The sequence below is a fragment of the Sipha flava genome, unplaced genomic scaffold (assembly GCF_003268045.1).
Source record: "Sipha flava isolate LNK unplaced genomic scaffold, YSA_version1 330_pilon_pilon, whole genome shotgun sequence".
Taxonomy (NCBI): Eukaryota; Metazoa; Arthropoda; class Insecta; order Hemiptera; family Aphididae; genus Sipha; species Sipha flava.
Window position 1 is genome coordinate 365,463 of NW_020273020.1, and position 15,714 is coordinate 381,176.

The window sequence follows — 15,714 nt, forward strand, 5'->3', positions numbered from 1 at the left end:
TGTGTGTGTGTGTGTGTGTGTGTGTGTGTGTGTGTGTGTGTGTGTGTAAGCCAGACGGCGATTTAAAATAATGACTCGAATAAAAGCAAGCAACCTCACATAAAAGTCCTACGCAAAAATTCAAAGTTCGAGACTGTTTCTATTTATACTGTCGAACTAAGTTCGAATCAACTAAACGATTTCTTGTAATGTACTATCGGACATAAAAATCTGTGCGAATATAAATAGTCTCTTGACTCTACTAATTTATTCCGGATCGTATTTTGAATATTGAAACGAGAATTATTTTGTTTATAGTTTAACCAATATATCAACGTCACATTTTTATAATGACGGTTTAAAACGCTATTATTGCACGTTTAATATTATAACCTTTTGCATTTATTTCACTATTTGATATTATATATTTTTAATAATTTTTGACTTCATAAAACACACTTATTATTACCAGTGCTATAAGTTTCATATACGTTTTTACAGAAATGAAAATTAATGAGATACCTATTCTAATATGCTTTGAATCGTTATACCTTAACCCGTTATACCTTTTCTGAATATGATATTTTATCAATATTCGTGTGTATATAAACTCGCATGAATGTAACCAACCTCATCGTGGTGAATAGAGATTATATTATTTAAATTTTTTTTTTTTTACAATTTTCCAAAACTGAGTTAAAAAAACTAAGAAAAAAATTATTTGTATAAATTTCTAATGAATTTTCACTAGCGCATATGGGGTTGAAATCATTCGAGAAGTGGATTTTTCTTACTGTAAAACTAATATATCTACTTATGTTGATTCCAACCTTAGAAAAAAACAAATCAACTATTCTACGATCATTAAAATTTAAACCTCATTTATTTTTTACTAATCAAGACCTGGTGGTTGGTCTTCAATTTCATTTATTAACATTATAGTCTCAACTATTCTAATCAAAACGTTATGCCAATAAATTTTAGTATTTTAGAATCATAAGTTATACAATGCACCTATCATGTAGAACAGGAGTCGGCAACCTTTTTACCTACACGGGCCGTAATTTTTTTTCAGTTTTTCATTGAGGACCGCATACAAAATTAAAATATTAAAAAAATAATTTTAACATATATATATATTATAATACTAATATACTCGTATTTACAGATAGCAACACAATCATATTATAAGTCTAACATTGCGGTTGTCTTTATTAACTAATTTTTAATCAAATACATTAATTACTGGAGAAAATTTAATAGTTTAAAAATAATTATTAATTAATTTTTGAGTGCATAAAAGTATTTAAATATCAAGTTACTAGAGTGATTTTTAAGGTTGAATTTTTCCTGCCAATTCGTTTATACCCGCTTTTATCTTAAATGTTGATATCCTTAAGACAGCATTCAAGTGTTCATCGGATAATCGTGAATAATATTTATTTATTCGAAATTTAGGTGTTGAAAATTTTTGCTCACAAATATAAATGCTACTGAAAGAAGTTTTCATTTTTTTGATATATACATTATATATGATTAGATTACGTTTTCGCTCATAGCGCATTTCACATTATTATGTAATAGTCATGATTAAATTTTATTAATAACAATTTAAGATATAAAATTAAAATTTTAAACACCATGAAATATATTTAAAAGGCCGCAACAAAAAGTTCCGAGGGTCGCATGCGACCCGCGGGCCATGGGTTGCCGGTGCCTGATGTAGAATAATGTTAAATTAACTGACTTTTTTGCAATAACATATTTACCATACTTAAAGATTATTTGAACACAAATTATATTATAATCGAAAATTATATTCAATACAGTTTTAACATAATATTTCCACTGTAAATGTTCTAAATGATACAATATTTCTGAAAGATTAATCGAATTCAACATATGAAATTAATAAAAAATATTCCTCGGGGAATTAAAATATAGTTTTGTAATAATACGTAAAAAAAATGTTTACTCTATAAATTGTAAAAACAGTTGCATTCATCATTAGGTAATAATGATTTTGATTAAAATATAAAAAATAATGATCAACCATCAATTTTCAATTGCTTTGCAAATATTTTGTTTCATCAATCACAAAATATTTTAGAAATCTTTTTCTTTTTTATAATATCGCATCTTTGCATCGTTACTAATTAAAGATTGACATTTTACATCGAAATAATAATAATTATAACTAATAAGTTAAAATGTATTACAGGTAATTGTTTGCGAGATTATCGTATAAATTTTTAAACACAAGATAACAAGAAACTATGTGTCAATTTCAAAGTGTAATGAAACAGTAAAATGACAATCCATTGTATAGTGTATTTAAATATTAGTATATGTATTTAATTCTCTATAATGTATTTAAATATCTTTATAGCAGTATGTTACTCCATTGTTTAAAACATATCGTTTGTTCCCCCGCATTCGTCGATATAATAATTTTAATTAAATCGGATGCACGGAATCATCGATCACATAGTAGTTACATTTTACGTTCGACAAAAATCTCGTGTAAATTGAAACTTCAAAATAAACATAAATGTTTTAATTGTTTAATTTCGAACGAAACGTCTATTTTATACAGTGACATACCACATATGTTATTGTGAAAAAGATTTTCTCTCTCTCTCGATCAATCATTCTCTGTCTCACTCCTATGTAAAAACGTAAGCATGCATTTCCCGATGCGCGCCCTTACGATTTCGTTTATTAAGGCTTATATTTTATCATTATCAGAAAACTATATAAAACTATATCACTATATAATATAACTATATAAATATTTATACTATATAACTACATAAAGCTATATCACCAAGCTAAGCGATTGCAACAATTTAGTCGACATTACGTACGTACGTGTGTATACATAACATAACGGGTGCAGTTATTGTAGGTATGTCGGATTGCATAACACACCGAAAAACATTCGACCCTGGAAATAACGGTAGCAGTCCTGTCACGCGTTTTAATAAATATCCGAACACACGGGTCCGAAGAATGAGGTCACGTGTCGCAAACCCAAACGTTGCGTTACCGCGTTTCGAGTACCCCGCCAGACCACGGTCTTGTCCGCATGCAAATAGCTGCCGGGTACGGCAGAGGTAACGACCACTTCGGGTTTCCAACAAACGTATTGTTTCAACGACGGTGACAACACTTGCATATCGTACGATTCGCGCACGCAAAATATAAAGACGCCTTTGTAACAGTTAAGCGAATGCCAATAACAAAACCGGTAGTCGACCTCGGGCACGGTTACAACTTATATTAATATCCTATCGCAATACGAAATGATCGCCCGTCATGAAGCCGTTTTTCTCGACGGAAACATCTCGGTAAATATTATTTTTTATTTATTTTTCCCCCTCACCCCAGAAAATTGTTTTGTTTACCGTGCAACTTCAATTCATATTTTTATCCTTCGACAAACTCGGAGAAACACCTCTTAGATCTTCTATTTCAAATGCAAAACAGCCTTTTTACGAAACGATTTCTTATGAAAACGTTATTGATAGATTATTGGTTTTTGGTTAAGGCAAACGGAGGATCTGAAGGAACGCGTATTTGGATAGGCGTACAATTACTGTATTGCAATAAATCAGTATAGATGTACATTTTTCTCTCTCTTAATTTACACATTTGTGTGCAACTCCAGCAATGTCTGAGACTCTATAGCAGTGACCAATAGATGCCGATATACATATATTTATATTTGTATATATCTATAAATATAAAAATCTCGTGTCACAGTGTTTGTGACCATACTCCTCCGAAACGGCTTGACCAATTTTAATGAAATTTTGTATATATATATTTGATAGGTCTGCGAATAGACTCTTATCTATTTTTTAAACTCCTAAGTGCTATTGTTTAATACATCGTAGTTTAATTCAACAATTTTTGACCAGGTCGATAACTGCGCAATTGAAAACTAATTATTAAATTATACTATTAAAAAACTATTAAAAACTATTGTTATAATTAAAACTATTGTATAATTGTTATATATCGGTGATGGAAAAGTTATTACAGATGGAACGGGATGCATAAAATTACACTCCGATTTCTGTAGAATCATTGATTCGCAAAATACTCTCGTTGACTAAATATTTCCTAATGTACACTGATAATACACAAATCATGAGTGGCTGGCAGAAAGAGCAATTTTAGCAGCAAAAAATGTGGACGTCAGCGAATTGAATCTTAAGATACAACATTTGTTACCAGGAGACTTGGTTTATACAAATATATTGATATAGTTTGCGATGCTACTGAAGCTGTAAATTATTCAACAGAGTTTTTAAACTCATTGGATTTATCAGGCATGCCACCACCGCATAATTTATAACTGAAGGTTGGATCTCCGGTTATTTTGCTTCGTAATTAAAACCCACCACGGTTGTGCAACGGTACGCGATTAGTCATTAACAAATTAAGGAAAAATGTTATCGAAGCCATCATTTTAAATGGCAAATTCCGAGGTGAAAATATATTATTACCGCGAATCCCTATTACACCCACAGATGTGCCAATACAATTTAAACGCCTTCGATTTCTAATTAGATTGACATTTGCAATGACTATCAATAAGTCTCAAGGCCAAATGATGTCTGTCTGTGGCTTAGATTTGAGCACATCATGTTTTTCACACGGACAGTTATACGTGGTGTGCTTTCGAACCATCCAGTTTGTTTGTGTTGCCGAAAGATGGGATAGCAAAAACAATTGTACACTCTGTTGCATTAAGGAATTGATATTGTTTTTTACTAATATTGTCAAAATTAGCAATATATATAATTTTAATAAATTATTAAGAAAATAAATGTTTGATGTTTTTTCATTTTTATGTTTCGTCACCGATCACAACACTCCAAACTTCTTCCACTTCTGTACCACATCCTTACACACCCATATTAAATTAGTTTTTCTAACATATATATATTTAATATTTTTTCAATGTTATTAATTTTTAAATGTAAACGTGCCCAGTTAGTAAAATAACCGACTATTAGTAAAATTTACTCCACTAATTGTTTTAAACAAACTATGATATTCAATAAAATTTGTTTTCAATTGGTTTATAATCTTTTGATTTACAAGTGTTATATTTGAACCACTATCATAAATACCTTTTACTTTTTTTTATTTATTAATTAATACATTTAACATGATAATGTGGAGTGATTTTTCCAGACTCTCTAGTTTTTTTTATTTTCTAATTCAATATTCAATATTTCATCAATTTCAGTTTGATTCACTTCAAATAAATTAACATTTATTTTTGTTTCCAAATATTGTTGTTTGTTCCTACAGAATTAAAGTGGATGATAACGTTTTGGTTTATTAAAAGCTTCACACATACAACAAGGCTTTTTCTTAGAAAAAATAATTGGTTCTTTATTACTTTTTCCATTTATACTTATATTATTATTATTAAATTTTATCTTGTCATTTCTTATATGTTTGATATATCCTGAATCATACATTCTTATTTTATTCATTTATAAATCTGTATTTTTAATCTCCTCTTTATCCAGTTTATCTTGTACATTTTATGGTAAACCCATAACAATGAAATTTATTCTGGATGTATTTGACATTGAACTCTCAATTTCTAGTATAAAACGTTCTTTTTTTAAACCATAATCAATTAATGATCCATTTAAATATTTAAAGTGATATGCTAATCTGACATTTAACCAACTTTTATCTACATACACTTTTAAAAAAGAAACTTCCTAATCTGACCATTTATTTACTGACAGTTTTTTTAAATTTTAATTGTACCATTCATGTGCACTCTCTTCTAAGAAAAATTTTAAACTGTATATCTTTTTAGTTTCATCTAATACCTTATATCTATCACATTCTTTTTCAAATTGTTCTAATCATTCTCTTGCGTTATGCTGTTTAACATTAAATTTATCTATAATACATTTTTTTTTTTTTATCAGCTAATGATATGTCTTTTAATTCTAATTGAGCTTTCAAATCCATACATAATTTCATTAAGTCATTTTTATCATCCACTTCCTAATCAAATATGTATTTTTTATCTGCATTACATTTTTCTTTCTCTAATTCTTCTAAATATTATAATCTGAATACAAAATTACGTTGTTCATCAGTGTATAATATACTTACTTCCTCTGGTAACATAACTGTTAAATTACGAAATTGTCCTTCTTTTGTCATACTTTTGCATACGTTTTTCACAACACTAATTTGAAATAATTCTTTATGGAGATCCTCAAGTTGTGCTTTAAAGGTAAATACATACTTAACTGTATCATTCAAAATCTAATTGTTTTTCACCTAATTAACTAATTGACTAGTAATCATCTGCTTTTTGAATCTGAATTTAACTTGTGTAAACATCTTTGTCAATAAAATATCGATTTGTAATCTTGTTATATAATAAGTCGATCGATTTTCTATAAGATAAACTATAAGAGAAAATCCATATTTTATAACTTATTATTATACTAATATATAAATTAATTTCCTTTTTAATACAATACAAATTACAAAATTATGCACAGTACATACAATTACAAAACAATCTCACAGTTTATCAAAACCCGTATGCATATTTGATAATACAGAACCTAGTTGTTACAACCATAATAGCCAACCAGTGACCACTGTTACATATATATATATATATATATATATATATATATTATAACTTCTATTTTTCTAAAGGTTATCTTATTTTTATTGATTAAATACAAACAGCAGAAACTGTACCGAACCGTATACGGATTCCTTCTCTTCAAAACATACAGTTTCTGTATCCTATAAATGTGAAACCAGTGACTTGATTTTAAATTGCGATACTTTAAAATTGCCATAACAAAGTGTTTCGTAGAACGGCTACTTTGCAATTTAATGAAAATTCAAACGATATTTTCTAAGCCGGTCAATGGATGAAAATACGAATTCGATTTTACTTTTGGCTTTTCACTATAAATTATAAAAAATCAAAAAAAAAATTAATATTCATGAAGACACTTCCATTGGGTAAAAATTCTGAACCGCTGTATGTTTACCGACATGTATCACGACTACTATGCATCGCTATTTCGTACGAAGTTACAAACCATACACATCAATAAATTAAACTCCGTACTAATATTTGTTTGTGTCTTTACCTCGCCGATATGTTATTAAAATACTGCGTATTGTTAAATTTCGTTTGGATTTCCCAGAAACTCTGTTTAATTAAGCTCTCGTTCAGCCAAAGAAAATACAAGCCATGATTTCATGGAATTTTTCGCAATTATGATTTCATCACCGATTAATAAATGTTATAAATATTATTATTGTTATTATTATTACATTAGCGACAACATCCGTTCTTGAACATTCCAGAATTTTACTTAAATGCCAAAGTAGAGTTGGAATATTCGGAAATGTTTTTGGTGACGCGCGTCTCGTTACGTTAAACGTAGAGCACCGTATTCGCCGGCGATGAATCTTCGTTTCCGATCGGTAATGTACATCCGTTACCATTGTTAGCCGTTTTTGTATTCATCTCTTGATTTTACATTTTTAACGATAAAGTTTATTACATGTACATCGTAAGTGTATCTACTCATTGCTCACATTATTATTAATATCATTATTAAATATAGTACATGAGATGTTGCTAATATCTAATGTATAATAGCATGACATTATTATTTCAAAAATGTACAAATAATGTATACATTTCAACAAACTATTACATTTATAAAGTACAACTGAATTCATCCATCACTTGTCTTGAAAGTTATTGAACGTTATATTGTCCGAGCGAGATCTCTGAAACGAAATAAATAAAGAAGCGCTGCTACTGAGACTTAATTTTCTTACAAATAAATAATACTGATCTCTTTTAATTGTTTTTCCATTCTGAGTGTAACAACGGTATAACTAAATTGTTTTTACAATAATGTTTGATCAATACGTATAAAATCAAAAGCTTCGTTTGCTATACAGAAGATAAATTTTAACATTTTAATTTTTTTTTTTTTTTTATTTTCTGGTACATAATGAAAGTTTTGTTTATCTTTATAAATATGCTAGGAATTGGTATGAACAGGTTCTCTTGGCTGTTATACTTTTGTAATATTTATTATCAGTGGCGTATTTAGGGGTGGTGTCCTGGGGGTTTAACCCCCCCCCCAATTTTTTTGTAGTTCTATTTATTACTGAAGTATTGCAAAATATTGTTAACGAATGACGAAATATTTTAAAACTGCTTTGAAAATTGAATAATGTATATTTCATCTTATACCAGAAAATAGGTACAGTTCATTAGCAAAATATTATTTGAACTTTCGCAATAAACCGTGAACTACGTAATTCTTAGAATTGTATTATCGTTTCGTGATGTCGGGTGAGCCGTATATTGGTTATCGCCTTATTATCTTTCTTCGAATACAAGTTATTGTCAACTAATTACTATAGCAAAGGCCGACGATATAAAGTATATACTGTGTACAGTGTACAGTACACTCGAAGTACCTACAACGATTTTATTTTTTGCTGAATAATTAAAAATTTAAGTAGATATCCTAAGATTTTTTTACTAAAAAATTACCATTTATGTAAGGTATTAAAATGTATTATAATCAGGTATGAATTCGTGATGAAACTATGTTAATATTTGTTGAGATAAAGTATTGCCAGGAGTCAGGATACCCCCAAAAAAAATCTTAAGATACGCCACTGTATATTATTGCACTGATACAAACTCGTAATTCATCGAATATAATAACGTTTACACCGGGTATACCATACGATGGAGATTATCAAATCTCAATTGATCCCATCTGATAAAACCAGTAAATAAATCATCATTGTACAGTGTATAATGTACACTCTGTACATAAATATGTAATGGTATTCAGACTGCTGCTGGTTCTCGATCATACTGCGGAGTTTTAATCAAATTCGACAAGACTATATTTTAATGAACATAATATTATCAAGACTTCGGCAGCAGTAATTATGATAACCGCTGAAATAATTACTGTAGACTTATCGATTTTTTTAATGACATGTGTTAGGTTGAGACAGAGTTTGAGTTTGAGGTAAATCGCTGTATTATCAACGCGTCAGAGGGTAAATATAACCCCAACACAACTCGTAACCAATATGTTTCAAAATATATTGCAGTAATAAAAACATTATTTGTATTTTTGTTATCGTAATTATTCTTATTGTTGTTTTTATAGTATGTACATCGATTTATCCTGATGTCTTATCGTTATACGTTTATTGTATTTTTTTTTTTTTTTTTTGAGTGATAGCGATCATGGTCTATACTACGTTTTCGCACTGACTGAGTTGCGGAAGTTTTACCGTCGTCGATGGTATCAACGCAAAAAAGCAAACAATAATAAAAATTCATTCCCAAAATCAATTCCCACCGTTTATTAAGTATATTGCCCACACGTAAACACTGAAAGTAGTAGTAAGTAAAGCGTAGTTCGTAAAATGTCTGTCAAGTAACGTTTTGCTATACAACAATGTACAGATGAATATTATTCAGTGTCGGTGCAATGCGGATTTCTTGATTTTATGAATTATTTTATTATCAAAGTTAAAATTTACTAGGAATATATTTGATATATTCTAAAAAATATTATTATTAAAAATAAAATTTGTTTTTATTTTTATGTTATGAAAATTTACCTTCAAACTTCTCATAAACAGAACTCTTAGGCGTTCCTTGTTCCTATAGATAAAAAAAAACGCGTTTCTTCCTAACACTGAAATGTTGTAATACTTCTAATAGTCAAACTAGTTAGATTTCCATTGGATTTCCGAAAAACACGTGACACCATGTATATTCGTTACGTATTTGTTGATTAAGGTTATCGAAATGTATCTGTTAGATTGCGAGAGACACGGAAATCATTCGCGGACGAACGTACTGCATCCAGTACGTATTGGGCTATTTTTAATGCCACAAAAATTATACTACGTAAATTTGATGGATATCAATTAAAAATATCTCCGTTCAAATGACGACGAACCGCAATCTTCACATTGGCTATGATCAAGGCCGTCCCAAATGCGGTCTTGGGGGATGTCTCTATCCCCCTCCCACAAAAAAAAAGAAAACACCAGTCGGCAGTCGGACTTGTTTCATTGTAGCCTAGAAGGACCTAATTTTACTTACGGAAAACAAATATTACATATTTCGTAATACAGTGTATACACAAATAAAATGTATATAACTACTTATTATACAATATAGAATATTATTATATATATAATTAAATTGTTAATTTTAAGAACGTGTGACACTGACATATATATAAATGTAGTAAAAAAGTAAAAATACTACTACATGTAGTTAATTATATTACATACATTGAGTAAAAAAATTTAGTCGGCATTCTTCATAATATTCACACCCCCTTGATTTTCATCTTCGGGACGACCCTTGCTGTGTTATAATAATGTTTAGCTATGTTACGCTACTCAAAATATTGATCCGTGCACCGATCGTGGTAGCGCTCAGTTTAGTTCAAAATCAATTAAATATTTAATCAATTCGAGTGGAATCGAGATTTCTGTCACGATGAGTTTAGTCATATTGAGAATTGATATTAGTTAAACGCCCACACCCTAACTGACATTCTTCACTAGTAGTTTATAAAACGAGTCGGACAAACGAATTCGATTTTTGCCGACAGTCATATAAATTCTCAAAATCGTAATATGAACCAGTCCAGTGCATCCAGTGTATTAACGCTATCTGATTATGAATATATCATAAAATCAACGAAAACATTAAATCAATGCTCAGTCGGCTTTCGGTAATTTGATGTTTACGGGACAAATAACAATTTGACTTACTAAAAATGTAGATTTATTAAAAATTTGATACTTCGAACGTTTGAAGGGAAATTTTAATTATTCGATGTATCGATAATGTCGAGCTGTCGTAGTTCAAGTCAACAATATTATATAATATTATCATCCGAACGTATACTCGATTTGAATGGAAAAGTGTACGGTCGCGTGCACGTGTGGTATAGGAAAATAGTTCAAAGACAAACGAAAATTGTAGAATAAATAATATTTACACAGAACCACGGAAAATAATGAGTGAATACGTTATACACTGTTGTGTAAAATGTAATTAAAGTATACCGCGAACGTCAGCGAATAGGTTATAGTTTTTGAAACACCGCTGATCTTAAAACTTCCTCCACACCGTCGTTGGATTGACAAGGACGATTGAAATACCATTTAATAAAGGTTATAAATTCGAAAAGTTCTAGAAGGGTAGAACTTCTACGAGTTTAAAATACGCTTTATAAATAAAAATGGTACCGAAATCGAGCGTTTTAATACATTCTAAAAGTATTTATACGGTAAGTCTGATATATAGTATTTGGTCGTGTTAAGCTTCTTAGAACCGTAACGTTCGGAAACCGAACATTTTTCATTGGTTAAACCCGCACACTATATCTTACTTCTAAACGTTTTTGCGGTTCCGATCAATTTCATATGAACTTTTTCTGTAAAAATGTATGCTTGTTCGTAATATAATTTTGGAAAATATTATCATTAATACAGTAGTCAATTAATCGTGTCGAAACAATTTAGACATTGAGGGAGATGAGAATCAGGAATTATTTTATGTTAAAACCGACTTTGCTTGGACATATTTGAGACTAAGCTGAGTGCGGGTTTAAACTTATCAAGTATGTATATAAAAAATAATTCAAGTTAAAATATACTCAAATTATATTACAAACATATATTATGTAGCGGTAACACGCGTTTCAGTTGCTGTCATGAATATATATAGTAAACTTTTGGGATTTTACAATTGGCCGCGGTATAGTCTTTCATATCCTAGGGCGTGAGGTATTCCGATTGAAAACATTATATGGTTAGTAGATAAAAGAGAGACGTACTATGATTAGTGATATGGAATTTGCCAGTAAAAAATTTTTGGTAAATTTATGAAAATTCAGTAAATTGGTAAATTTTGATAAAGAAAATTTTTTTTAATTTTTATTCAATTTTTAAATACAGCTTACGTACTAAATTTTTTACCTTCTTCAACATTTTTACGAAATTTTAAAATGTAGGATGAATGTTTTTCTTCCTTTTTACCCACCAACCTATCTAACATGCGTAACACAGTATAATACGGCCACTGAGAGAGCGCTACTAGGCAGCGACCAAAACTCGTCCGTTATCGCGCATTCCCACCACTAAACCTGCTAAAACGCTGGCCGCCGTTAACGTACGCCGCCGCCACCGTCACCGCCACGCTGCCAGCACAGTATTAGCCATAGGTCGTTGCGTATTAAGAAAGGGAATTTACGGCGGTGAAACTACGGAGCTCAATCATTTGTATGCACGAAGGAGTAGCGCTCTCTCAGTGGCCGTACTATCATAGTCACACAGAACAAGTAACGACAGAACGAGAATGTAAAATATTATCAGTGTTTAGTTTTAAATTAATGTATACATAGATTATAATATACAGTGGTGTATTGGAGGGTATACGGGGGTATACAGCGTATACCCAATACGCTATTTTTATCCATGGCGTATAGCTTATGAGAAATTGATTATATGCGGGTATACGGTCGTATATAGCGTATAGCTTGTAGTTTGACAAATAACTACATAATATCTTGACTAACCTAACTTGTGGTTATATTTATGACGTGATTCGGTATCGGATATATTATTATTATTTTTTTTTTTTATTTTTTTTTTTTTTTAATGAAAAATTTGTTATCATTTAACAACAAGTTTCTGTTATCAAACAGTCATAATTAAAGATGTGTAGTTCATGAGTGAGTTTTTTTGGTTCCTACCATATTATAATTACTACATGAAATAAGGCTTATACCCATGATTTATTTTAGCAATACGTCACTGATAATATACTAAAATACTGAATACAGTGGCTGCATTTTATTGTCGTATAGGCTACGTTGATTATCTCGGTCCTAGTTTTAGAAACCGGGGAAAAAAAAGCTACGCTGATTATCTAAATAAAACCACAGTTATAGATAGACCTATATATAACATATATGAGACACATATAACATATAACATATAATATACATATAACACATATATACACATACATACATATATATACATATAACATATATGTTATATATAAGTATATTCTCTACAATAGTGAATAAAACGTATTCTGCTAATAAAAACATTTAAAATAAGGGGTCACTCAATTTTTTTCAATGGTAAAAAAAAATACCCGGTAGAAAAATATTTGGTAAAATTGACGTAAATTTACTTTTACCCGTAAATTTTACCGGGTAAATTCACTGAGTTCACATCTCTAACTATGATGATCGATTGGTCTTTTATAGGTAGAATTAGAATTTGGCGATAACACGTCTTAAGAGAGGTGGGTACAGTGACGACCATGTACGACGCAGGGACATGTTTTGTTTCAGACCACGAAGCCTTTGAAGTGCAACAGCTGATAACATGATACTTAATGAGAAATATACATAATTAACTAAATTACATTAAAATATAGTAGATAAAAACGAGCCTTAATACTATTCTGTAAACAATTGTACAGGACTCGGTATATTATTATAGTAGCCGTTAAACCATTCATTATATTGTAATAATGGAAAAACGATTTGATGACTACTTGAGTAGTCTTTAACATTGTTGTCACCGCTGATAAAGACTCGCCCATTTCCATTTGTAGCACCTGATAAGCGTAATAAGCCCGAATTCGTTATGACCGGTCGTCTCCCTCTCGCATACACACATGTATACATAATATCACATGTAATAATAATTTTAATTATAAAAGTGCCACGGCCGTACGGTTTTGTCATTTTTTGTGTGTTCGAAGAACACCGTCCGTGACATTATTTTATTGTGCGATAATCGTAATAACATTTACTATATAAATATATATTATTATGTGGCGAGTGAAAATCTCCGTTATTTTTATTATTATTTTGCAAGTCACGAGGGCTAATCGCCGTTAATTTTATACTATTTGTCTGAATATTATTTATTATTACAACAGATTTATAGGTAAGCGGTTGGCCAGTTTTACTACACCAAACTGTGAGTTTTATTTATTTATATTTATTGTTTTATTTGTACTCAATGGCGGCTACATCAAATTTTTCAGGTGTTGCTCAGTATTGAAAAACAATGACCCCCCCAAACTAATCATGGGACTTTCTCAGTCATCAATTGCCATAGGCTTTCAATATTTATAAGCCAGTGTTCCTTAAGTATGCAAGAAAATCTATTTAATTATTATCAATTATATATTATTACATATAGATATATAATAAAATATACATTTTGATAATACCATACAACTATAAAACTATTTCCCATCGAAGATGAATATAAAATAAATAAAAACAAATTATTTTTATTTTTTGTTTGTAGCAAAACTTAGTAAAACATTAAAATACATTTGATTTTGATATTATCTTATTTATCAATTAATATTAAAGTAATAGTAAAATATATATTGGCAAATTAAATACTTTTAATTTCATATTATAAATATTTAGCTAATACAGTACTTTGCTGTGCAATATTTTTCAAAATATCTTCATGCTCCACTTCAATATCTCGTTCACAGTTAATTATAACATCTTCCAGTCTTACCTGTGAAATTGTTGTTCGAAGTCTGGTTTTCACTAATTTTAATTTATAAAATGTTCTTTCTGTAGATGCACTGGTTACTGGAAGAGTTAATGCTTTAAGTAAACTGGTATTTAATGTTGAAAAAATACCATATAACCGACTATCCTGAAATGTTTTGAATACTATCTTCATACTATCCATGTTTTATGGATTTAATACTTTTCTATTATTGAAGTCAAATATTTCATCAAGATTTTCTTCATATTTATCTTCCGTATCTGAGATAGAAAAAGAACTTAGTTCAGCTACTGAATGTAGATTTGTTGGTAATGATTTAAAGTTTTCAAATTTATCATATATTAGACAGAAATGAAGATATTCTTTTATTAATAAATCACGATCTAAAAATGTATGATATACACCACATAATTTTTCAAATGAGTCTTCTGGAAATGAATTGCGATTATTTTTTATTTCAATTATTCTCCTCTTTGAAAACATGGACAAATCTTTATAGATTCCAATAACATCATTATTAAAATAATGATTAATGGCATTTAATGTAATATCTAGTGAACCCAAAAATGTGTCAACTTTGAATAGCTTAATGGGATCTAATATTGGCTTATCACTTGCTTTTTGTCCAGATAATTTTTTTTTCCGACGAATGCGTTTTGTTTTCATATCTTCAAATTCAAATGTTTCGTTTTCATTTAAATAATTATTAACTTCATTAATTAAGCTTTCAAATAATAGATCAGGTTCATTGTTTCGAGCATTTTGTAATGTTTTTTGTGCTTCACAAATAACACTGACAGCTACTAAAAGATCTAAATCTTTGGTCTGTAAAATTGTATTTAAAGGTGCTAAAATATTAAAAAGTTTTTTGAACCAAAATCCTGACATTAAAAATCTTTTAGAAAGCAAATAATCCATCAGACATCCTGCCATATTGTTTGCGGTATGATCATCACAACCTTCAATTTGTTTGCTGTATTCTAGAGTTTCTAGGACAGACTCAAATGTATTTAAAATTGATTCCAATGCATAATCATCAGACATCCATCACGTTGTTAAAACACGCTT

The 15,714-nt window shown here is 29.7% G+C and overlaps 1 protein-coding gene across 3 annotated transcripts in view; it reads right to left on the reverse strand.

Moving 5' to 3' along the window:
- The window catches only part of LOC112687089 (gamma-aminobutyric acid type B receptor subunit 2), a 466,487-nt gene that overhangs the window by 350,694 nt on the left and 100,079 nt on the right, over positions 1-15,714 (reverse strand). The gene's annotated exons all lie outside the window — the stretch shown is intronic.